The following is a 27,096-nucleotide window of genomic DNA, read 5'->3' as shown; positions in this document are numbered from 1 at the left end:
ATTGTTCTACTGTTGAGTCTCCATTGATCCATTTGTCTTGTGAGGGAAAGGTCTAGATTTAGCAGCAGGGAGGCAGTGTCAGGAAGTGGCTCTATCTATCTACATACACACCTCCATCTGTCTCTGTGTGAGAGATGTAAAAACAGCAATGACAACGGGGGAATATCCACGGCTGCTGAAGTGAGAGAGCTATGTCTGGGACGAGCAAGGTGTGAATAATGAGCAGCTATAGAAATAGCTAGGATCTCAGCAATGCTGTTAACAACCCCGCTCTCTTTCCCTATGGGATGAACATGATACAACTCATCGCTATCTTAAGCCTCCCGCGTGCAGGGAACCTGGAAAGCAATTTGGCTGGGGGTCATTAAGTCACACCAAACTGTCAGTGAGAGTCCATCTATTTTGGCTGCACCCGATGTTCTCCCGGTAAAAACTAGAAGCCAGGGACGGCATTTCTATATTCGTTCCTGTTGCAGGTCTTTATTGTGCCAGTGGAGAAACTGGCATATTAATTGAGCTATTAAAGTGAGGTATAGCATGCTTGTTAGCAGAAACAATAACCCGCGGAGAGCTAGCCTTAAGTGGAATAAACACGTTTTGCTCTGTGGTTATGCTGACAGATTCCCAGCAGGAGTGGGTAGGAAGTGGGAGGTACTCCAACTTTAATTTAATGCAACTAAGTTCATATTAGGACTGTAAACCCCTGTGAAACATTGTTTGGTATTGGAAAATCTAACAAAAAAAACCCACGGCAACCCACTCCCAATCAATGCTGTACTGACAACAAAGGAGCGGGCGTCATCTGAGGAAAGGGATAATAGTGAAAGACGGGCCGGAGACAGGCTTGTTAGGCTTTAATGATATCAGCTAACTGGTAACTGTTAACTGTTAATTAACACGTCTAAATGGGTTCCAAGCATCAAAGAGGTTTAACGTTTCGAGGCGAAAAAGCAAATCGGAAGAAAAGAGTCGAGAAACGACAGTCTCTCATCCACTCTCATGTCTTTGTAGCTCATTGAACACGTTAAAGAACCGTCCAGCAATAAATCAGTATTCTGTCTCCGAGTTACAGAAGTCTTCCACTGAAACAGTGATCTAGAAACACCGGCCCCCTCCTCTTCCTCCTCTCTGTCTCTTTCTCTTTTTTTCCTCTCTGTCTTGCTCTCACTCACATACCTTTTCTCTCCATTCAGCACGTCACCTTATTGAGCGATGTGTACGAGGAGCAAATTAACCCAACGATTGTAGTAGACGTGCAGCAGAGAAATTGACCGGGCATTCTCTAGACACGCAGACAGAAAACACACAGGATACCTAAGGTCAAGTGAAGATGAGTGCCTGTCTCAATGCTATCATTAGCAACGCGGCTATTGATGATTAGATTATTATTCGTGTCATCATCATCACGAGCACTAGAATGTCAAGGAGGAAAATGCAAGTATATGAAAAACAGTATCCATCTACAATGTACTGTACGGAAGATTACACCAGTGTTTCTCAACAGTCCTATGACCCCAGGGGGGCCTTAGACAGTTTTCAGGGGCTCCCCAGATAACTAATGAAAAACCATCAAAGAGAAAAGAACAGCAGCAAGGCCAGCTTATCACTTTTAAATTCATGATATATAGCCATTGATCCTTTAAGCAATAAGGCACAAGAGACCGTGCTTTATCATGAATAAAGTCAGAGCTAAGGGGCATTGTTGCTGCAGGCCCCACACAAACCGGAGGGCTGGCAACCCATCAGTTGTGACTTTATTCACGATAAAGCATGGACTCTAGTGTCTTATTACTTTTATATAACGGTTACAAAACAAAACAAAGAACTGTGACAAGAAAACTATGCCTTAAGTATTTATTTTGTGATAGATTGTGGTAGTTTCTGCCCTGCACTCAGAAATATAGTTCTCAAAACGACCACTGTTGTCAAGGTAACATTATAAATAAATCTTTAGAACAGTGTCATATCTATTACTTCATCAGGGAATAAAGCACAGCTTTGAAAGCCTTTTGACCAATCATAATGCTTGTTCTGATCAAGCCCCATCAGAACCCATAATACAGTATAAGCGTGTTTTACTCGATTGTTCATAAACAATTAGTTGAGCTAGCAGCTGCTGGACATAAATAAATAACCAAGATGCATCTACAGTAAAATAAACAACATCTGGCTTGATGGACAACATGAGATAGCACCTGATCAGCCAGAGGAGGATGCACCCCCCTTGTAGCCTGGTTCCTCTCAAGGTTTCTTCCTCACAGGGACTTTTTCCTTGCCACTGTGCCCTATGTTTGTCTAGTTTTTCATTGGCTTGCTTTTTGGGGGTCTACAGTTGGGTGTTGGTTCATATTGTTTGTAATGCATTTATTGTTTAGATTGTTTGTTTTATCCTTGTTGTAAAACACTTTAAGATAATTGTCTTTATACAAATATTTTTTTTATTGATTGATTGATTAAGATATACAAAATAATTAATGTAAGTGTCTAAATAGTGATCCCTTTAATGACATAGTGGTGAACTGGGATGGCCAAACAATTGTGTTTCACAATACACAATACAATTATACCACTTGTATACCACTTCTTCATAGTAACTACCAACAGCAGCAACAACACACACACACACACACACACACACACACACACACACACACACACACACACACACACACACACACACACACACACTTTCCCTTGTATGTTTTCCCCTACCCTTAAGTTATCTTGCAGTCCATAATCACCTAAACCTAAAACAACAGCATTTTTCAAAGCTATAATTCTGGGGGACCTATGTTTACAACGCATCCATGCTCAGGACACTCCCATACGCTGTGTTGTTTATGGTACACTGCACCGTAAAAGGCTTGGCTGCATTCACACATGAAATTTTCCATTTCATCATAATGATGTTGACAAGCAAAACAACCAGTGTGAAAAAAAAAACTGCATTACAGATGGGGGCTTGTGTCTTATCTGTTCTCTCTTAATCCATCCTCTCTCCCTCCCTCCCTCCCTCCCACTCTCTCTCTTTCTCTTTCTGTCTCTCTCCCTCCCTTTCTGAGAGAGAGGACGAGGGGAGCCGTGGCCGAAAGTCAATCTTGATATTAAGGTAATTCATCACGCTATTGATGCTCCCCGCATGGAGAGATTCTGTGTGTGTGCATGTGCGTGCATGTGTGTGTGTGTGTGTGTTACATTGGGTTATCATGAAAAGTAACTTTTCATTTGATATGCAGCTTTTAGAATTTGAGCCTCTATTATATCAACAAAATGGATATCGCCAAATGGTACTGTGTAGTGAGTACAACAATCTATACAATACTGAATGTGAACTAATATATGCACAGTTGGATATGTGGCTGCATTGATTTAAAAAAATAAAAAATAAAATAAATAAATAAATAAATTGTGACTGCCCATGGGCCCTAGTCTGAGCATTGATTACTTATGATGACTGATGGATAGATGATTCACTTACTTCGACAAATGTATTTGTGGTAAGTGGCTTTGGATAAAGGCGTCTGCTAAATGCCATAAATGTAAATGTAAATGTAAAATGGACAATGGAAAACTCTAAAAACAAATTTGCATTGCTTTGCCAGACTAAATATAACCTACTATACAGTACATATTGTGCGTGTTTTGTGCTCATGGCCACATCACTACTGTACCAGGTACTATTAAAGTTTTATGTAACTTTGATCATTATTATTTAGCTCTTCTTCTTCCCAGAGACAAAGGATTTATTTTTAGAGAGATTTAGAGAGAAACATGCAGGCATCCACAATGGCCCTGAATGATTTAAGGGCTTTGAAGGTGTGCTCTTCCTCCTAAGGTATGACCTTTGAAAAGCACAAGCTTTTGGGACTGAGAGTTAACATCAGTGTTGTTCAGTGGCGCTCGGGGCAGATGAGAATACTTGACGGACGTAGGACACAGTTAAGGTCAGTCTCAACACATACAGTCTCCATCCTCCTTTCCCAGGTCAAAGGTCAACAGTCATATACTGTATGGCACTAGGCACATATACTGTAGCAAGCCTGATCTCACAATTTTTTAACAGTACATTTCTGACAAATACACATAACTGTGTGGTAAAACCCCATATTACAAAGTTTTCTTTTTCTTAAAACATACATTTCTGAGTTTTGAGGTTTTAAAGCTAACACATTCCCTAATATTAATTGTATACCACTGTTTACATTAAAGGTACAATCAAATTGTGTTTTTCAGCCAAATGGCCCACCAATTGTTTTGATATAAAGTTGAGGGATGTAGCCAGAGGGAAATCCATAGACATACAGCGGCGCTGAACACAAGCAGTAACAGTCCATAATATTGAAATGATGAGTGCCAAACATATTTCAAAACTATACATTGTCTCTCACAAAGGCATTGTTAACAAACAATCAAGTAAAACAACCTTATATTTTGGAACATGATCCAAGGTAAGTTAAGACAGTAAGATCACAAGTTATTGAAAAGCCCTATTCTTTGAGAATCAATGCGTACACAGTATTGTGAATGAAAATCACCTTTAAACAGCTGACAAAATCCCAGATTGTGCCTTTAGGCATAAACTAATCATCCATAGTGTCTGTCCCGAGTGAGATGCCTTCCCTTTGGCTGTGCCTGCTGCTGCCGGATGCAGACTGGCCACACAAGCTGAAGCTGACACAGGGACTCCAGCATTTAACTGCAGCCATGCGGCAGCCCTCATTGTAAGTCGCTGCTTGGAGGCAGGGCTATAAACAGATTAAAGCAGAATAGTCCTCTGAAGGGTGCTAAGTAAAGCCCATTAAACTCAAATGGTGCCTGCGTACGCAGTAGCTCATGCAAATTGCAGTATGTAAAAACGACCCACTCTATATTGTGAAAGGATAATATTGTATGCATGCTTTGTAATAGATCCAACAAAATGACATCTTTACTGTACAATGGAAGCCGGGGCTGTCGTGTCATTTTACACGTTACATGGTGAAAGAGCTGTTTTCTCATTGAAGAGTGAACACTAGGATTATCCCTACAGTCATCTGACTCATGACAAGTATCATAGAAAGGGACGTGGGGTAATTGGGGAGGCTCCACATCAGTGGCCTGTGGTGTGAGGAGGCAAGGGAGGCAGTGCCTCTTCAAAGTTTTGATTAAAAAAAGAAAATGTAGTGCCTTTACTTTCCTGCGATTTAACAACTGCTCTGTGAAGAATGGATAGACCCTCCTACTATAACTTATGTGATGAAAGTAGTCATGCCCAACTGTCAACAACAGTTTGATGTGTGTAGGAAATGGGGGTGATCCATGAGAGATTTATTAGCTTTTAAAAGGCTATTTGTTGTGGGGCAGTTCCTTCATTGGATAGAGAAACAGGAAAGTAAGGAGGAGGGCTTATCAGCAGGGCATGGGCCGGATTTGAACCCATGCCGACATGGGCATATGTGCATAGGCCATGGTGCTAGACCACAGGACCACCCCAGACCACAGCTTTCAGACTGTTTGGAGAGGACACAATACTCAATCTGTGTAATGTGGTAACAGCTGAGTAACTAGTATAAAAACACGGTGGGGCGGATCGACTTTGAATAAGCTGCTAGTAGAGGTGAGAGTGGTTGCTCCGAGTGCTGTGTTCAGGCACTGCTTTATGCACTCAGGTTGAATCTGATGTTCAATCAAAGGGCAAAGTGCAGTAAACAAGAGCGGATCCCCCAAACCCCTCTGGTAAGGTTTTGTTCTAAATCTACCTTCTCAAATCCCAGAGGCAGGGAACACCACTGCTCTGAATATCACTGCAACCGCAAACAGGCGTTAATGGACTACAATGAGGGCTGATAAATGAGTAGAAACCTTTGGCATTCCATCACCACAAGCTTTCCTCCATCTTTGCAGTGGTGTAAACTACCTCTACAGCTGCGTGATATTTTGCATCAGGTTTATGAAATAGCAACGGGAATGAGCTGCTTGGGAACAGTTGTAAAGTGAGAGTGCAAATGTTTGAGTCTGTGTTACACCTTTCACACAGCAGGCAGCATTTCGCCAGTATAATGGTGGCCTCAAGCTCTGAGTTAAAGTGCACTGTGTTTGTTTTGGTACATTCGCTTTTGAGGGTCCTCCAAAGGACCTTAAAGTGTATGGAGTAGGTTGTAGCTACTTAGTTAGACCCAGTAGTCTCTATATCGTATAATCCAATCTGACAGCACATTTGACCTCCGCGTTGCCATCAGCTCTTCAGACAGAGATTGCCACCGTTGAACCAAGCCGTAGAGAATGGGCGAATGCCTCACTCAGCCTCTGGACCAATAATACTTCGCTGAGTAATTTTTCTGCTATGTTTTATGTTACTCCCGCATTAGTCTCTCACGCCAGACTCACAAACTTACAGCTAATAATGTATTAGCTTGTTTGCTTTTAAGGGGATGCTTTTGTTATTAGCCGCCCATGTGTAGCATCCATCTGGGTGATGTATGGTGGCTATTTCGACAACAGACTATCCTTCACATGCCAATGGCTGTTGTGGGAAGACAAGGAGTTATTTACCCAATTAAATGCAGGAGAGATTAGATGTCCTCTGTTAACTGCAAGCATGTCTTGATGTCTGTGGCAAGTGCCTGGAATAAATGGCTTAACATATAGAATGAATACCTTCTTCCCTGGTAATTCCTACTTTAGGTACAGAATATGCTGGGGCGGTACATGTTGTTCAAAGTAATATGTCCATCATTTTAGCCTCAATAGTATTGTTAATGAAGGTGTCCTTTGTCAATTAGAGCTACAAATTATAGAGACACTGAAATGTGCATCATCTTCAACCTTTGAGCCCAAATCATTCAGCAATTAGAGTTGTCATGAATATATATATATATATATATATATATATATATATATATATATATATATATATATATATATATATTCATGGCTATGTCCAGAACATAAGGGAGGATCTAATTGAACTAACAAGAAAAACGGTTCAAAATATAAAATGGTTAACCAACATATTAATTGGATGAAAACAAACTGCCGGCCACCCGAGACTCATCATCGTGATAGCTCATGAATGGTTATGTAGTTAGATGGACATAACTGTCAATGTTAAATGTCTCAATTAACACAATTTATTTTAATCAAGGAGCATTTGTGAGATGTCAGTCCTCATTGAGACCAATATGTTACTGCTCATACCATGACCATCTGTGACACAGTTCTAAAGACCGCAACAAGTGGGGATCTCTGAACAAAAGGCGGCAGATAAATCAAGTAGTTTGCTGTTTTCTAACCCTAACCCTAACTAAAGTAGACTCTCCAGGCCTTGTCTACTTCCATTAACAGTTATTATAGCCATTATAACTGAGCTCTCATGCCAGACCTGGGCAGTTGTCAAATTGGATTCCTCCATACAAATATGTGTGTCAGACAATAATTTGCGCTTCCATTTAGGGCTGGCTTGTCACACAGCCAGCGGGGGTGATGGTGGCCCCCAAGTTTTCATCCTTCTCTAAATTACAACAATTTGCGGCCTCTCTGGTCTTGCAAGCGACACCTTTTAATCCCTGCCGCATCTGCGGCTTATCCTAATGGTTCCTAATTCCCCAGAAAGCATGCTGGCCTCTCTTGCGATGTGATGGAAATGAGAAGCAGGCTGGTGGCCTGGCTATCCATGCCATTTACATTTAAACCATGGCAGGAATAATACTGGAGTCGGTGTGCGCTTCTCCTATAATAGCCCGCACCCCCCCCCCCCCCCCCCACACACACACACACACACACCCCAGCGTGCACAGATGTGAGGTTAGGTATAAATTAAGGGATGGTGAAATGACAAGGAGAGCAGGCGCATGGGACGGAATTGTCAAGGCGTTATCAGAGCCTATCAGCTGCAAATCTGAAACACGGCCGTGTAAATGGCCTCTCATAAATTATGAAGGATGTATTATCACACAAATGGAATGGGTGACAGTGATGGGAATTAGAAATCGGGCCTATCAAAGGACTTCTTTGGCACTGCCTGGGAATTATCCAGCAATAATAAATTACAATCCTAATACCCCAAAACCCCATTCCTATCAATCACAGCACTGTACTGTACACGTGCTTGGAGGTACCATATGATATTCCAAGGTTATAACATGTGCAGGAGTTAGGAGAGAACACATTTGAGCTATTTGTTATTTCATAAAAAGAATCTAATGCTATGAACACTTTAGGCCCCATTTCAGTGTTGCCATTTTTATAGTACACTGACAATTAATCTGCGTTATTTATAGAGTGATAGTTAATATAGTATTCAGTCAGGATTTTAGCAAGCCAAAGCTCTGAAAGGTCCTTCAGTTACTTACAGAATGCACAAAATAACAATTCATTTGAGGTGGGAAAATAATTTGTAAACATTGCCTGATAGGGTTTTAAAATAAACAATCTTACATTAATGCTGAGACTTTGAGAGAGATTCTTTAAACGCTTGAAGATAATCCTGTTTTGGTTGGCAGTCTAATTAGTGTCAAATCTTTCTTGAGGGGGAGCAGCCTCGATTTGGTAAAATATAAACACTTGAGAACAATGTATCACTGCAGAAAGTAAAAATCAGACAAAAAGCACATAGATACAATCACATCCTGACACACTACTGTGCAACACTTACAATCTCTAGTCAATGGTGCAATACAACAAACAACAGGTGGGTTTAATTGTTTTCCACAAATGGGGGAAATAAGGTGATGGATGACCAATAGGGGAAGGACAGCCCATTCAAGTGGAAAATGCAGCCCTTATTACATTCTTCCAGAACTGCCTAACTGTAGTCACCCAACCCACATTCATCCAGGAGTATTTGCTATGTGCAACAACCCTAATTTTCCCCACAGTGGATTTCCCCTTTCAGTGGATATATCCTTATTGACAGATTATAACTCAAGAGCTGAGCTCGGAAACAAAGCCCTCACCTCATTTCATAGCCCCATTTCCCTTTATTTGGTGTTGTACCGCGAGAGGTTGAAGGGCACGTCAATGCCCACAGGAGAGAGGATATGAAGGTCATCAGAGTGGCTCCATTAAATACACTCCTATCTCACCACCCGCCATTATTTTTTATCACTCATAAAAAATGGCTGGCTGCTTGTGCTATTATTAGTCTGTGATAGAGTGATAGAGCGACCAGGTTCCTCCAGGAAGACCTCTTACCTCAGCCCTTTTGGACCAGACCGTACATTTGTCTTCTCTGGTCTATTTGGTTTACCCCAGACAAGCTGAGCAGACTTGTTGCTGTTAGTCCGTGCCAAGCTGTCTGGATCACTTGGCCAAATATAGTGGTATTCCATTAACCTGAGGCGTCTGGATTTAAGTTTGCCAGAGTTTCAGAGCCAACTGCTGTACGATTTTCCTGCCATGTAGGAAAGCAGAGCAGAGCTGGCACTTGGTACAAGACGTCATGGAAATGGTCAACGCTTGCTTCTCTTAATCCTGTCACTCTGGATCGGTTGTTGTTGCCTCATATCTTTTTACAGATAAACAAGATTAGCCTTAGGAACAACTGTCAAATATTTTACAGAGGGAGGTCATTTATATTTCAGAGCAAGAGGGGATTAATGAATAGGACAAGCACATACAGTAGGATTTGAAATATGTTAGTGTATCCATTGAAGGCACAGCATGGATTGATCGATAAACATAGCATTCAGATCTGTCACAGGGCATGGCAGTCTTTGCTACAGGGCTGATGCCATAATCCATCTTTGAGAACAGTCAGGACCTTCTTATCTTAACAGTAAGCATTTTCACCTGTAATCTCCCAACCCTCATCCATCCAATACATGGGAGGCCACCAGCAAGGCCAGAACAGTAATTTCCCCTGTCATCCACTGAATATTGTCAATATATTAACCCAGCCACGAAACTAAGGCTGATATTCATTAAATGGCAATGGGGGTTTCCAAGATAACTCTAAAAAACTAAATCTCTCACGCAGCATAAGCAAGTATAATTTCAAATGTTTTTTGTTTTGTTTCACACAGTTGACATTGTTATGTTGAGGACATGAATCCAGACATTCAGTATACCATGTTCAAGTGAGCCAGTGTGGGCTAGCGTCAGAAAAATGTTCAACCAGAAATTACTAATTAATTACTAAATTACTAATTACTAATTACTAAATTAATAATTGGCAAGTCTTGGAATGCAGTAACCAGTCTGCTTCGGTGGTGTTACAGAAAGTAATGGTTTATTTTGTCTCTCAACATTGTTTTTCTCTGCCATGGACCGTCTAGCTCGGATAAAGTGCGACGGTGGACAAGTGGCTAATGTTGCTATCATATTTTTAGTTTTCCTGGACACCCCATATCTGCAAACATTTGTCTGCGGTGAACATCTTTTGAGATGGTGCTTTGTGACATAAAATCATTTGAGAAAAGATGCGCCCGGAAAGATGCACCCGAAAATGACTCCACTGAATAAATTACTCAGACTAGCTTGAGTTTGAAGTGTCTATTTTTTATGCATGACTGTGACAACTCCTGAACCAAGCATGTGTGATAGCTTTTCCCCAACAGAAGTCAGTGAAAATCTATTAGACACCGTAGTTTATGAAAGGGATGCTTTTCACTGCCTGGCATGGGAATTGAAATACTTGAGAGCTTTTTTAAAAGCAAACCAGCCTTTTTGATTTTGAGATTTTGCACAGCTCTTTGAAAAATAAATAACTTTAAACTACATCAAATATACATACATAATATATATAAAGTTATATGACATACTGTATATGACAAGTACATACTAATGACAACCCACAGTAATGCACACCCATACCTACAGATAAGTTTGGTTCCTATCTACAGATAGTGTTGTGATCAAGGTTTTTCTATGTATAAAGAAAATGACATACAATGACAATGTTTTCTACACTGCACCATTTTTAAAAAGCTGCCCCACGGTTTTCTTTCTTGTTTAACAAGTAGTAAACAAACAAAAGTGCTGATGCTCATTCAGGTGGAACTCATTATCATGGAACTAAGGCCTCGAGGATCTCAGAGACATCAGGAGGAATGTCCAAACACTAACTTGCATGTGTTGCATTCTGGGTAGCTGGTCCACAACAGCGAAAGGTTCATTAATGTTTATGCGTATATGCTTATGTTTACAGACAGATAATGCAATCACAGTGTAGCACAACACTGCAGAAAGTGGTGGATATTGCTTATCTTTGGGAAATGTCTAAGATTTGTGAAAAAGCCAAAATGCAATGCTATGGTACTTACTTACATTAATAAGCCCAACTCTGTAGGTCACAACCAACCTTTTCCCTGTGCACGTAAAGCTTAATTGATCACTATCCTGCTGTTGGAATTGACTACTGTTCTGGTGTGTGTGTGTGTGTGTGTGTGTGTGTGTGTGTGCCGCCCTGACAGTCCTGACAAAAATATATCTATCAATGTGTTATTTCATTTGTGGAGCTAAGTGCTAGCTAGACTATATCAAATATATTGAACTGACCCTGTCATTGTGACTGTTGTCATGGTTAGTAGTGCAAAAATGTTGTCAAGCTACCTTATATTTTATACAGAAGGCCATGACATTGTCACAAAGTGGGAAATCAGATAGTGGCAGTGTTAATGAACAACCCTCCAAAGTATCATGTCATTCTAAGAATAGCTTACATTTTCCCTCCTGTCCCATCCATCCCATCTCTCCAATCAGCAATAGGCTCTAGCATGTGGATTTATCACCTATAATCTGGAAGCAGCCCAAGGACAGTATTACTTGAAAGCAACCAACACTTATGTAAAAGTAGACTGTATCATCCTGAATGAAAGAACAGCTATCTATTCCCCATCCCACAGTCTGGCACCGTAAGTCAATTATGCATGGTGGATCAAATCTAAAGTTGCCGGTATAAGCTCATGTTTGCAGAATAGGCCTATATTGTACGCAAGTGCTTCTTTAATACATGTTGCATTGTTTAAAATCAGCCCTCAGATTTCAGTTAGTTGGGAGCCTATTTGGAGTCATGATAAACAGGAGAATGAGGCGTGTAGTTTGTGCAAGGTAGCCTTTACTTATCAAATCATGCCAAGTGCTCAATGCTACAGTATGGGGAAAATGTCTCTAGAGAAAAGTTTTGTTTCAGAAAGAAGCCCTACAAGGCATTTCCCCTCCTGTCCCCTACCTGTCCCGTATCTCACTATCTAGGGGTTGTTGCCTCTTGAGGTCCATGTTGTGGTGTTTATTTCATTCATTAGGAGCCCAGGGACAGTATTTTTGGCAAGCATCAATCAATGTTTATTTTTGTAAACCGAAGTAGCTATTGGCCCTCCATTCCGCAGAGTCTGGCACCTATCCAGTTAACCCACATTACCCGTGCTATAAGGCTTTGATGATTTACATGAGTGATTATTTGATTTGCGTGGATGTAGTAATTTTGCTCTATTTAATAGCATTATTTCAAATGAGCCATCAGATTTGGGTGAGATGGGAGTCATGATGAGAGCGCAGTTTGTGCGAGGCAGATTTGTAGCCCAAGTTGTAGTAGCGCATAGCCTCTTTAATTCAGTATCAACCTTGCTTTATTTTAACATTAGGCCTACTTGAAAGGAATCCCATTGAGCCCAAGCATTTCAGGTTTATTTGAGGAAGTGAGTTGAATAGGACATTGTTGATGTTGATTGTTGTGACAATACATCATGTTTTATACAGATAATTATGGGTAAAGTGTCTCTCAACTGTGGGCTCTCCTATATAGCCTACTGTAGCCTACTTTTCTACCTAGACTCAATCCCACTTAAACACAAATTCCTTCCCTCCATTTGTCTCAAATGAAAATTCCTGAATTTATTTTGTAATTCACAGGTTATATTATCAAAGCCAACTTGCGCTTATTCATGTCAATTTACACTAAAACATTTCCCCTGCTTCTCCGTGCTGTCGCATCTTGGTTGCTGCCTGCGCATATAGAACACCAATAATGTCAGCACTGTCAGTAACAGAAGGATGGATCTTTTCAAACATCCTTCACAGCTCTTGTCACCAACTTGTGGTGGCTTTCAGCACCACTTCACACGTCTTCACAACTCGTGTCTGCCACAGCAGCCACATTGAAGTAGAGCACTGTTGGGTTGGCAGTATGAACCTCTTAAACACACACATACTATACAGTGCCTTCGGAAAGTATTCAGACCCGTACACTTTTTCCACTTTTTTTTGTATTTAATTAAAATAATTTGCCACCAATCCACACACAATACCCCAGAATGACAAAGTGAAAACAGTTTTTTAGAAATTTCTGTAAATTTATTAAAATTGAAATACAGAAATACCTCATGTACATAAGTATTCAGACCCTTTGCTATGACACTCTTAAAATGAGCTAAAATGCACAAATGTCATAAACAAATCACTCAGTAAGTTGAATTGAGTCCATCTTAATGCAAGGATAATAGTTATTTTAGAATTAATATCTTTGTTTTTATAGGGTCTCTGATTTGCATAGCAATCAATTACACACTGTGTGGATCAGGTTGTCATTACAATAATATATTTACTGAAATTTCAACAAACGTGTTTTCACTTTGTCATTCTGGGGTATTGTGTTTGGATTGATGGCAAATTCTTTTCATTTAATCTATTTTAAATTGAGTCTGTAACACAACAAAATGTGGAAAAAGTGAAGGGGTCTGAATACTTTCCGAAGGCACTGGATGTTTGCATTGTGTGTGTGTGTGTGTGTGTGTGTGTGTGTGTGTGTGTGTGTGTGTGCGTGCAGGTGTGTGTAGCACAGCACCTCTCTCAACACCTACCAAACTAAAACTTCTTCACTGTCTCCACCAGCATGGAAGCGACATAAGAAATGCATTAACGGAAAAGGGCACTGAAAGGGATGCTATATCAATTGTGGAGAAGCCAGCCAGGGCAGATGGGGGGAAATCACGCCTATAGCACCACAGTGGTGTGTGTGTGCCAGATTGATACTGTGTTGCTTTCCCATCAATTCATGAATGATTGAAAGCAGCGAAATGCAAAATTGTCTCCTCGACCGAGGTCTTCTGAGGAACTGTTAGGTGGCACATACCCCTTCAGAGAGTGACTGTGCATTTGTCACCACAAATGAGTAGGGAAGTGTCCCCGAGCTCGGATAAAATCCACTTCACAGGGCAGAAAATCTATCTGGAGTAACAACCACGGTCTTATCAGCCAAAGCCACTGCCATATCTGATTGGAATAAAAGGGCCTGTTTCACTGCAAGCAGTCTGAGAGTCCAATGCACGCCTTATAACAAGAGCAGTGGTGGGAATTACCTGGGAGTTAAAGGGGCAGTCTGGTGAAAACTCCAATGCAAATTAAATTAGCATCACCAAAGTGTGAATCAATATTATTGCTGTGTCTGTCTGAGCTTTATCTGAAGGATCTCTCCTGAGTCTGAATCGTGAATTCTTAGCTGAGTGCGAGCTTTTGTCACATTGTCACATTAACACCTGCCAATAATGCGTTGATCTCAGTTGTCTAATCCCTCCCATGGCTGCCACAAAAAAAGATAGGATTTTCTCCAGGTAGATCAACACAACTTTCATGCACTAGCTACTTGTAAACTACCTGACAGATACATTCAAAATACCCACTCAGGTTAGAACAAGTAAACAAGCAGCTTTGAAAAGAAGCCACGTAAAGAAGTGAAATTGTGATGTTATCAACTCATCATTAATTAGCATCGAGGATCAGTTTAGATTAGTTACTGGAAGGCATGAACATAATGGAATGTTGACATGGAACTATCATGTGTTCATGCTGAATATTCAGTGAATACATTAATTATATTACCATGCCCAGCCAGTAGGCATGCTCTGTTTTCCGGATTAATGTAGACATGGATAAAGCAATTTTGTTATGCATTGTGACGATTTTGACAACAAATAATATCAAATAGCAGTTTGTTGAAATCAGAGCAATTGGAGTTGACTGGACTGCACCTTTAAGTGATGCTGCATCCAATCCAAAAAGGAACAGGATGCCACAGAATAACTACTCTGCCTTCCGGGTGGCCTCTGCAACTGATGCAACTAATCAGCAAGTACTGGATAGTAGTTTGAGACCCAAAGTCATGTGACTTTGAGAGGAGCCAGAAGCCTGTTAGTTCAACCTTGCAGGCGACTGCAATTGAATCCAAGGTGAGCTCTAAAAAGGAATCACCCCAATGTAGGTTAACCTAGTTCCTGTCCTTCATGACATACAGTATAAACCATACATCATGGCACAGCACACCTTTTGTCTCGGCATAATATGTGCATTCTTCCACACGGTGTGTGCGCCACAGTACACATTATCCAGAGGCTGTTCCCTTCTCCTCCCATCTCCAGTGGGGTGAATCGATACCCATTTGTCCCCATTCTCTTTTTCCACCCCTCCCCCCCTCCCTCCCCCAATCATCTTTTTAACTCACATGAATCTAAAATGTGTGCGTTCATTGACTCTCGTTGGTCGTGCACGAGTCGCCTCACATTCACACATTTTTGCGTTGCCAAGGGCGGCCCTGTTGATGAGCGTTGGGGACGTGCGATGAGGGACAGGAGTGTTGACAGCTCTGACACGTGGAACAATGACACCAAACAAGGCAGGATGAAAGAAGAAAAAAAAAAGAAAAGAGAAAAAAAAAGAGAGAGAAAACCGTTGCCTGTCAGCCAGCAATATTATTGAGTCTCTCAATGATCTGATTGAATGTGTTATTTGCCTCTTGAAAGGAAACAGAAGTGGAGGCTTTCAAGAAGTGAAGGATTGCAGTGAGAAGATTGTGGCGTCGTGGAAAGGTAGATGGGAAAGGAGGTGGATCTGGGTAGTGATGAAAAGATACAATCAAGGGGTTTAATTCCAAATGGCCACTGTGTGCAGTACTGCAGTACAAAGGCCTAAGCTAAAATGCAGCTGTGACAATGAAGACTCTGATTGTTTTACACTTAAGGGAACATGAAAATTGATTTTCTATGGAGAGGTGGGTGAAGTAGGTAGAGGATATATGGAGTGAAAGCCTTGACCAAAGGAGGGAGCATTTTGGCTGAGTTAGGCAATTTGTAAAAAAGGTTCAATCGAATGTTGAATTGTTTACTCCTTTGAAAACTGTTTTGAAAACTCTCTGTTCCACACTGTTACCAGGCTCTAGGCACTATCAATTCGAGCCTGGGGTCGAGGTTACATTCAGCTTAAAAATGAGTAACATTTTTAAATGAATAGCGGTACGTTTTCAATAATATTTCCTGTGCAGTAATTGAAAAAGGCCTTCTTTCAATGGGCCCTGCTTTTGCTCCTGAGTGAAAAAAGGCAGGCCCAATGATACAGCAGAAATATCTTCAGTTCAGACATGCGGAAATCAATGTTTGTGGTCTTGGGGTACAACAACAAAAATGATTTTTCTTGACCTTGCCTCTTCCTAAACAGGGCCCCAGATCATATCTGTCAATGTGGCTTGTCCATAATTAATGATACAGCATTATGCCCCTATGATGGCCCCGTGCAATCAGATCTACTGAGATTCTGTCTGTGCACACACACACACACACACACACACACACACACACACACACACACACACACACACACACACACACACACACACACATACAGTACATATAAATACTGCTTTACTAACCGACTGCAACCACTATAGCTCTAGAGCAGAGATTATATGTACTGTGTGTGTGTGTGTGTGTGTGTGTGTGTGTGTGTGTGTCAGACCTGGGTAGAAATAGTATTTGACAATTGTCAATTACTATGAGTGTTTCCTGCAGCCTGCCTGGAGTGGCAGATGGTGGTTTCAAATGATTTCAAGTACTGTACTATTTGAATCCAGGTCTGGTGCGTGCGTGCGTGTGTGCGGGAGTTTGAGGGTGAGCACACAATAGATGGGGAGACAGGGGTGGGAAACGAGAGTGCAAGGGTTGAGAGTAATTTGCTATCAAGTATCGATCAGTTGATCAATTGGAGCAATTAACGCTGGAAACAAGTTTGCTGAGCCACAGTTGCTCCCTCCTTGCCCTGCACTCACCCCAGAATGCATTGCAGAGCCCTGTATGAAAAATTCATGAGGATCCCTTTCATGGGGAATACATCAAGTTAAGAATTACAAGAGGGATGCGGCTCACACACTCCAAAGACTAAGGGTTCAGGGTTCACATTCACTGATTATTTTGTGTTTTCTGTGACACATTACTACAGTATTTGGCCCCTAATAGAAAAACAAAAAGTAAAATGCGCGGTTTGTGTGTGTGTGTGTGTGTGTGTGTGTGTGTGTGTGTGTGTGTGTGTACGGGTGATTGTGTGCATTCTCAAATTTTGTGTGTATGAGTGTCAGTCTGCTTCTCTCTATTGAAATCCTACCCTTTTTCATTAAACCAAGGGATGTAGAAAAACTTTTAATTACCCTTGGTATATTTCAATGGACCGCCATACAGAGAGGTATTCGAATTCTCCACGGTAATTATGCATATTACATTGATATGGAAGATATTAAATCTATGTTATTTTATATTTGGCACATAACATAATATATCAAAAGGCTGTAGTGCAAGTCTGCTCGCTAGATTAATAAACTTAATTTTCATGTGCAAGGAATTGCAAGGGATAAAGTGCCACTGAAGCTCGAATGCCACAAAACCCAGAGATTTGGCAACGGTTTCAAACCCCCATCACCTCCTCTCGTCTTATCCAATATACTCTTTATCCTTTTGTATTGGATGTGAAATTATCTGGGAATCTGAGGAATGGGGCAATATCTGTCTGTGTCGCTGGTCGAAAAGTGGAGACACAAATTAGTGATTAGCTCTTGAAAGGCTGTGGGTCGTATCAAAGTGCTGACGAGGGTGAAGTTTTATCGAAATTAATGGTTTCGGAGATCTGAGAGATAGAGGCTCCGAAAATCCTCTGTTGGCCTGTCTCCTCTACTTCTCAGCCATTTCAGTCTCATTGCCTGTGGATATTGAGGCAAGAATGAGCAATGGCGATGCCATTACATTCCCTTGTCACTGAGATGAGATGGAAACCTGCTTTTCAACCCCTTTGGTACACACCCAGGAGGAATATGGCAATGTATATAGCAAAAGCAACTGAGAATGGTGTAATTGGAAAACTAACATGAAATTAAAATGTGATTAGAAGCTGGTGGAGAAAAATGGGTTGGTGTGCAATCGTATTTGGCATGTTCAAACTCATCTGAATCACCTCTGTGCAGCATGGTAAACAGCATTAACATACGTACATGTAACTGCAGGATATTGAGGCTTTCCTACAGCCCCACAAGGGATGCAGTGACACAGTTGCCCAATTCCAACTTTACTAGTGTCTCAGGCTAGGCCCGCTTCTTTCTTTGTTGATAGGTCTCAACCAAAGCCCAAGCAAATACTGCAGCCTTACAAATCTCCATTTCATCTGTATTTGTGCTTCCTCAGCAAATAGAATCTGAAATCCTACTTTTTTTTTTTTTTGAATAGATTGAGTTTGCCTGGCACAATGGAGTCAATGGAATAGTCCCAAAATTGCAAACCCCATCCAACAAGCAACTCAAGCAAACACTCAAAGTGTTAAATTCAAATACTATCTGAACCCAGGTCTGTTCCCCCAGCTGTAAAGTACTGTGTGTTAAGGGCTTGGGTCTGATTGCACTTTGAGATCATGGCCATGCGTCTCCCATTGGGGTGAGGTTCAGGAGGGTCGGATCACCCATCATAGCTCCCTTAATACGCAGACATGGGAGGAGAGGAAAATGGGCTTGTCCCTTCTTCATTACCGGGGCTAGCCCATTTGTCGCTGACAGGGGGGACTAACCCTCCATCGCCATCGCCTTCAATCCGTATTTCCTGAAGGCGTGGTGATGGATGACGGTGGTGGACAATGAAAGCATCAATCGTAGAGGCCTATCATGGCCCCATCATCCGCCCACGGGGGCCGACTTAGGATGACACCCTACAACGCCCCTGCCTTGGCCTAGACAGCCATTAGTGTACCATACAGTTGACCTGACATGGCGTGTGGGAGGCAAGGGAGAGGGAAAGATAGCTGAGGAGTAACTGCGCCATACAAATGGCCCAGAGAAGTGGGGAGGAGAACGAGAGCCTGTGATTTGGTCAATTCCATTAATCTCTGTAAAAGACACATGGGTAAAAGATCATCTAACGCATTATAGATCTTTACAAGACGAGTGGAGAATGTTGTATTGATCTTGTATCGATCAATGTTCCAACTTCTTCTTCGACCTATCATGATGTGAAACCAAATCGGGAAATGCAACCGGTTGAAACTGTATGTCTATGCATGTCCTGACACATAATCTGCCTAAGCAGGGCATTATGGTGCTTCTTATCAATCATTTGGAATGGAAAACGAGGCTGTTATCAATAAAAATGGACGGCCCAGGAGAGTATTGTCCCTGGCCACCCCCCCACCCCCCTTCCGCCCCCACCCCCACATCTCTCCTCTCTGAAAGTCTTCTGACACCTCTATATAGCCGCCATGGAAATATGATCCAGAGGGTGCACCCGCCGCCTGCCGCTGATTTACGAGGCGGAGGAGAAGGTAATCATGACCTCTCATCCGGGCCTGGTGTCTTTTACCCTCACTGCTACAATCTTCTCTCTTGCTATACAACGCCAAAAAGATGTTGTTTTGATTTCTCGCCATGGAGGTTTTCCTTTTGTCAAGGAGGCCGGGGTGACCGCCACTGCAATCATCCAAGACAGTAGCAACACAATATGTACAGTATCCATGGGTGCCAGCTCAGAATAACAACGCACAGACCTTATAACGGGATGCAATAACATTGCGATGTGTGTGATATCTAATGATGTCAACCATGGCCTAGCTCAAAACCAATAAAGCAAAGCTTGTTACCTCCAGTCACTGATTAATGCGACACATAACCTAAGGTATGCAAAGACATATGCATGTGTGTGCATACTGATGCACAGATGAGTGTTGGTGTTCTATATGGAGAAGCTCCAACTGCTCCAGTAACGACCATGGAAGGACAAAATAGGAATTGTGTGTGTGTGTGTGTGTGTGTGTGTGTGTGTGTGTGTGTGTGCGTGCGTGCGTGCGTGCGTGTGTGTGTGTGTGTGAGAGAGAGAGAGAGAAGAGGAGGATGACGATGAGAATGAAGGAGAAAGAGGTGGCAGGGCTTGGCAGCGATGCTGGGCAGGGGTGAGAGCAGGGTCAGGGGTGGAGGAGATTGAGGAGGGTCAGTGAGTAGCCCAGAACAGCCCGCTGGCCCTGCAGTATTGAGCCCTTGCCAAGCCCCAGCCCACTGAGAAGGGCCAGCAAGGCCTCACTGCACGTGGATCAAACAGTCATCAGAAAGAGATTAGGACCAAAGCTGTGGTGGCTATGGGCAGAGACACCTCAGTGAAAATAAAAGGGGGAAGATTGCATTGTGAAGATTGCACTGAGAACATTGGCCACGGTATCTGTAATGGGCATCAACATTGCGCAATATTTTTCAATTTAAGAAGGGATCCCATAATCAAATTCATGTTGATCTGTAAACGATCCATTATTGAAACAAATAACATACTGTAATACCTATGTTAATACGTTTACCTACTCAATTTAAAATCATTCATAATCTCAAAAATCCCAAAAGCAAGCCTAAATGTCTAATATTTTCCACCTATGCAATACAAGAGAACCACTTTGACCCCTATTACCCAGGAAGCAGGCATCAATTTACTGTACAAACATCCCATTATGGGAAAACTGGTCCTCACCCAAGCAAACAGTCTCTCCCTCTCTATTCCTGTCTTTATTGGTATTTCCAGCAAATTAACCTCCAACACATCATTACCATTTACTGTAATGGCCTAGCACTTATGCATGTATACTTTTTGATGCATCAAATTGTGCATTACCTCATGCATGTGTGCAGTCGAATTTATTATGCATTCATTCCATGCCTGCCGCTGATGTTAAATTCCACAGTTTCTGCATGAGTTATGCCCACATCTACGCACGTTGCCTTGATCATTGGTGTGGGTATGTTCGGTTCTCTCTGTAACATTCACAAACGAAGATTTACTCCAACCGAAAACAATGAGGCGTTAGGTTGAGAAAACACACCCTTGCCAATTACAGTATGGCAGGGCTGTGGCCACGTTGAGTCAAGACTTTTTTTTGGTTCACACAGCCTCTATTTTTATCTTAAAGCTGACAGCAACCATCCCACTGTTCACACAACGGTGATCGAGATAATTGGATGCCATTTATCCATACTCTCATTCAAAGAGTCAGACATGTTTTCTCCTATCATTCCTTATGCTCCAATGACAGTATATCAGCAGCAACAGTATTCCATTCTGTCGTAATTCCCCATTTTAAACCTCTTATAGCGCCTCAGTGGGAGGTTACTCTTAAAGGGAGTTGAACCAGAGGGCAATATTTACACATCCTAAAAGCAAGGAGGAGCCGTGAATGAGTTATTTCAGGCTATATTTATGTTTATTTATTTTACGGCCAGTTACTTAAAAACATGTGCCTGACTTGATCTTTGAAGGGAGGAGGGCTACGAGTTCTGTTGAAGTAGAACGCCCCCCCCCCACCCCCCCCACCCCCGCGAGCTATTGCTGCCTGTGTATTGTGTTTGACAGGCTATGATGAAACTGCAAAGGGGCTAAATCCACAATGGCTTCACCTTACACCAACCCAGATGCACTCTGCAGCCCTGTCTGGGCAATTTACAACAATAACCCTCAATCATATCATGAAACCACTATCAACCCCCCTCATCATCTTACCCCCCCCACCCCAACAAGGCCCTGACTCAATGCCAGTGTGTGACTATGTGAAGTTCGTTCTGGGAGGTACTGTATCATGGGGCGTGGTGTTTCCTTACCACCTAGTTGTATGTGTCAATGCAGCCTCTTAAGTAGCGTAAAGCTAATCCACTACAACCTGTTGTGCCTCAAAGAGAGGTCAGACCATAGGGCCCTGTCACTTCCCTCTGTCTCTCTCTCTGACTATACAGCTACTGTGACACAACAGCACTATTAAGCTTGTACTGTACGTACCACAGAGAGAGCCTTTGGCATGAAGCATAGGACAAGCTGAGATGGGGCCCGTGCTGTCTTGACTAAGGAGGGAGAAGAGGCTTCAGGTTGCCTATTTCAACATAATGGGATCTTCCATTCTAATTCTCACCCATTGACAGAGTGCCCACTCTGGGTAGGCACGCCACACCAGACAGCCTGGTGTGGGCCGGGCACTAATGCATTTCTGTCTGTGACAGCCATGTACACCTAATCTCACCCATGGGCTGTAGGTGGGGAGGAAGGACACACAGGCACAGACACAGATATACACAGACACCCACACACACCCAGACACACACAGGCTCTGAGAAGACAATATTTTAAAGTAACACCAGGCAGCAAACTGGCCTTCAGCAACTGACTGGTGAATAAAACTACCTGGGTTTGAAACCAGCAGAAGGCAGTGGTCCAAAATAAATCAAAGATCACACAAGCAGAAATAGAATACATTGACATAATTTATTCATATCGTAAGAGAGATGTTCAGTCTGATATTGAGAGCCTCTCATATTCTACATAATCTCTAGTCTTTCTCTGCATGCCAACCCGCCCCTATTTGGCAACAGACTACCACAGGTGCTGGCTAGACTAGAGGAATGGCTGTCACAATGCAGACCACAATGCTAATTGGTTCACGTTAGACACGTCATATTTCAAAAGGCTATCAGATAAGCGTCAGATATGACCTTCAAATTGAACGACGTCCAAATCAAATGCGGGAGATTGTGACTTGTGTCTGTTTTAATTTCATAGTAGGTAGAAGTGCACTAAATGTGAGTACGTAGGTGGAGTTGAGTGGTTTTGTGTCTGTGTGTGAGGCTGTCTCTCTGAGAGTGAGAGTGTAGGCGAGTATAAGTGCGAGTGATGGAAAGTGGAACACCTTGCAATGATCTATATTTGACCGTTATCGGTGAACCCAACCGAGTAACGCAAATACATCATTGTGTAGCAAAATAAAATAATAAATACATAATTAAATAGTTAAAACATGAAAACTGAAGGCTATTGACCTAGCAATTCATTCCTAGGATCACGATTTCAGTCAAATTAATCATGTAAGAACCCTCCGGATCTCAAAGCCGTGAAGTTTGAATTATATCGTTTAGGGCGCTATCCATTGTCCTGAAATGTCTCACCAAGCGAAAACCATCCTAGTGCTGATTTCAGTGTACATTAGCAAGCACGATCGCCGTAACTATCATTCCGCCCCTTATCAATAATGCATAGGGTTGTGTTTCTAGTCATCTTAAACATTATTATAAGGCAGCTGCAAGTTGAATATCCACAAAATGGGTCCTCATTCCAACAGAGCACAAGCATTCCAATGCGGTCAGGACTGCAGGCAACCAATCACAACATTTTGTAAATGACACCACTTAAAATTGTTCAAACCTCAGTTTCACTTTGGACTGTCTTTGAAACAGATTGCATAAAATACGTCGCACAAAGCTTTTTTGGGGTTGTTGAGTAGAGAAAGTAAGGTATCGGTCTATAGGTTATGAAAAACATGAACGAATAGGCTATTTCGCATCTACAATATATGTTGGCATATAGGCATTGTATTATCAGCTTTACTGTATAGCCTACTGCATGTCATTCAACGAACTAAATGCAGGGCAACGTTGAGCATTACCGTGCCTCTAACGAAATTATCCCAAGTGGCAGAAACCGCTCTCATTTCCCAACATGTTAAACGTTATTAATACGTTATCAATTACGGTAGGCCTACCTTGTTAGTTTTCAGCCTTTGCACGGGTCCTCAAACTCGAAAGACTCGCTCGGTTAAAGCAGCGATCAGCGTCCAACTTTGCGCTTCTGTCCTCAGACCGAGGGATCCGCTAGCACCGAGGGTGAAACTGAGGCGGCGGAGGGTGCTCTGCACCGAGTGGGCAGCGCTGAGAAATGGATGAGCGTACACAGACACGCACCCCGGTAGGAGACAAGACAAGCTTCAGGTACCGGTACTGCCACCGGCCACAGGACTAGCAAACACTCAAGCTCACAGACATAGGAATAACAAAAAATAGATTGTTGAAATACTGAAGGCGCTACTCCTGTAATAGGGTCTTAGTCACTCTAGTTTTTTCATCTGTATGATACAGGCCAGCAGCGTCTCTCTCTCTCTCTCTCTCTTTCTCTTGCTCTCTCTCGCTCTCTCAGTTGCAGAGACACGGTGTCCTTGACTAACAACCTGAACACATTTATTCAATGATACTGGTAAACGTCCTTTTGAAAATGTCTGTCCGCTCTCAAAAATATCCAGGTAATCACAAGAAGGCAGACAATTAATGTAAGAAAAACATTCCGGTTGATTGAGGAGAATAGATGTATATCCAGAGACAATCAGTCATACTTTACAACACAAAATGATGCAATAACCTTGAACTTTGTCCAAATACAAGGTGCAGACGTGCCAAGCGGTGCTCACAAATCCAAGAACTGGATTCCTCCTTCAACCTCTTAGAATTGAACAAATTCCTTGTTAATCCATAAATCCAGAAGTAAAATACTATCAAGTAAAGGAATGTCCTTTACAGCATGGAATTAGTGCTGTAGCCTCATACTATGTCTAGATTATGTTATTAGGCGGCAAACAATAAACAACCGTCAATGATTTATGAGACAATATCGCCTGTGTGGCTTCCATGGATCACCCCTGGGTGCACGGGTGGAGTGAGGCGCAATCTCGACGCTCGGGACCTTCAGTGGCACGCCCAGTCCGACGTCCTACCTCCTCATCCCCTCCGACGAAAGCTCTCTCCGCGGTTCCTGCTGACCAAGTAGTTTGAGAACCATGATTTTACTTTTAAACATCTCGTAGCATATGGAGGGGTTGCATTATGCCTCGATGGCAGTGCCACACTCTTAGAAAACGATTATTGGTTCTTTATGGCACCATTGAGGCGCAACAAAGTAATTTCTAGAACCGTGTTATCAAGTTGGTGCTTTTTGGAACCTGTTTCACCAACAAGCTAACATTTGCAACATTCTCATCAAAAGGTGCTATTTGGAACCTTCTCGCATATCTCATTCCTCTCAATAGAATAGGGTGGGCTGTTGACAAACACTGTCACTGCAACATAGTTGCGTGCGCATCGTTTTTGATGGATGATAATCAAAGCATTATCGAAAAAAATTCACCCAATAAAGCTTTTGTAAGTTTTGAAAGTTTGTCTTTCATGACATTGTTATGCTATAAATGTTAGTTAGCTAGCTAACCGGTCTCTAGCCATGATATTAGCATAGACGTGACAATTGTGTCATCCTAGCCCATGCCGTAATACTTCTCCACTCACCCTTACTCACAGTTGAACTTGAACCATGTTTTACTCCAGGATACTTGAATAATAAATAGTAAATAATAATAACTTTCTGACAACCCACCCGCCTATGCCCCTGTTTGAAGTTGGGATGTCACATGAACATGACCACAGTTGTAATACAGTTAGAATCAAACAAGAACCAACATCATGGGTATATTGGTTTGTGAGATATTCCAACATAAAGAAATTCAATTCACAATTGCCCACAATTACCCAGCAAACTTGCTAAATTGCTCCTTCCTGTTGCTAGGGAATTGTGGGTAATTGTTAATGTCCATTATTTGTGTTGCATTATCCCACTAACCGATGTACCTGTGATGTTGGTTCTTGTTTGATTCTGACTGTATTAGATATGTGATCTTGTTCATGCATGTGCTTTGTTGGGGGTGGTTGGTCCGGCACCCATTGACATGAAGTGTGTGCATGTCTCCCGGGGAAGCCCTATACTTGTTACAACCAGGAGTACCACACAAGGCCATCTGTATTTGAGATCTCTTGAAGTTTTAACTTTGAAATCTTTTCAGAGTTGAACATTTTTCAGAGTCTTGGCGAAGCTAGACCAATAACACACAGCAAGCGCTGCGCACAATTGTCTAGGATCCCATCTTTTTTTCCTCAAATTAACTCCATATTCAAGCCTGCTTCTGAGCAAACACATTGATTGCTTGTGCGAGTCATCTCATTCCTTGCTCTTTTCACTGGAGAGAAAAGGGATGGGGTGTCTCCTCATGGTTCTTTTTCAATTCATTATGATAAGATTAATGACACAGGGGGTACACCAACCATAGTAGGGTTAAGGTTAGGGTTAGCCCCTTCATTATGGACCCACCATGCCAACGACTCTAAAGTCAAGGTACTACAGACTTCAAGTAGCTTAAACTAGGCTAACTATTCTACTTGTTCAAAATAAAATATATACAAATTAGAACCATTTAAGTTTTTTTTAGACTATCAAATAGAACCATCTAAGGTTCTTTAGGCATAAAACAGGTTCTATTACATGATTCATAAATAGCACTATACATGGTTCTATTTAGAACCATATTTGGAACCCCCTATGGTTCTTTCATAAGAACCATTTACAATGGTTCTATACAGGACATTTAGGGGTGCCTTATACAGTATGTATCAAAGCATAGAACCTTTTTTGGTTCCATATAGAACTCTTCTAAGAGTGCATGGATTAGATTTCATGGGAAACTGAGCTGTGCCTGTGTGTGTGGAGGAGGGAGGGGTGGAGGAAGCAATATGCACTCGTGAATTTGAATTAGCACAGTAAGCTACGTGTGTTGAATTAAGCTCTGTTTTAAAACGTGCATTGAATGACTAATTCACATGCCAAATTGATGACATGTTAATTTAATTCTTGATTCTGGTGATCAGAAGGCCATCCCAAGTAGCCTTTGTTCCAGAATCATATGTTACATCTGTTGTAATTGGAATCTTAAATATACTAACTACATATATAGTCCTAGTGACATACGCAATTATTTTTCATTCATATCGACCTATCCCACACTTGTGTTGAGTGTCCTTACTGCTGTATTCTGATTAACATTTTCATGATTTATGTGGCAGAATAGGCTATTACCTCACCTACACTCTTTGAACTAAGAGTTATATATGGAACCAAAAAGGTTCTATACTTTGATACATATACAGCACCCCTAAAGGTTATATGTGGAACCATTTTCAATGGTTCTTATGAAAGGAGGTGCCTTAGAGGGTACAGAGGTCTG

General features: G+C 41.9%; 1 protein-coding gene across 1 annotated transcript in view; it reads right to left on the bottom strand.

The window, feature by feature from the left end:
- Positions 1–23,794, bottom strand: part of LOC310801683 (leucine-rich repeat and fibronectin type III domain-containing protein 1-like protein) — a gene marked incomplete at its 3' end in the record, with an annotated part of 99,549 nt that extends 75,755 nt beyond the window's left edge. Inside the window, exon 1 of the mRNA XM_083665761.1 lies at positions 23,764–23,794. The remainder of the gene's footprint in view (positions 1–23,763) is intronic.
- Positions 23,795–27,096: the final 3,302 nt, after the last annotated feature.

The sequence above is a fragment of the Argentina silus genome (genome assembly GCF_951799395.1).
Source record: "Argentina silus genome assembly, chromosome: 3".
Classification (NCBI taxonomy): domain Eukaryota; kingdom Metazoa; phylum Chordata; class Actinopteri; order Argentiniformes; family Argentinidae; genus Argentina; species Argentina silus.
Note: the sequence above shows the minus strand (reverse complement) of the source record. Positions and strands in the feature narration are given on the sequence as shown.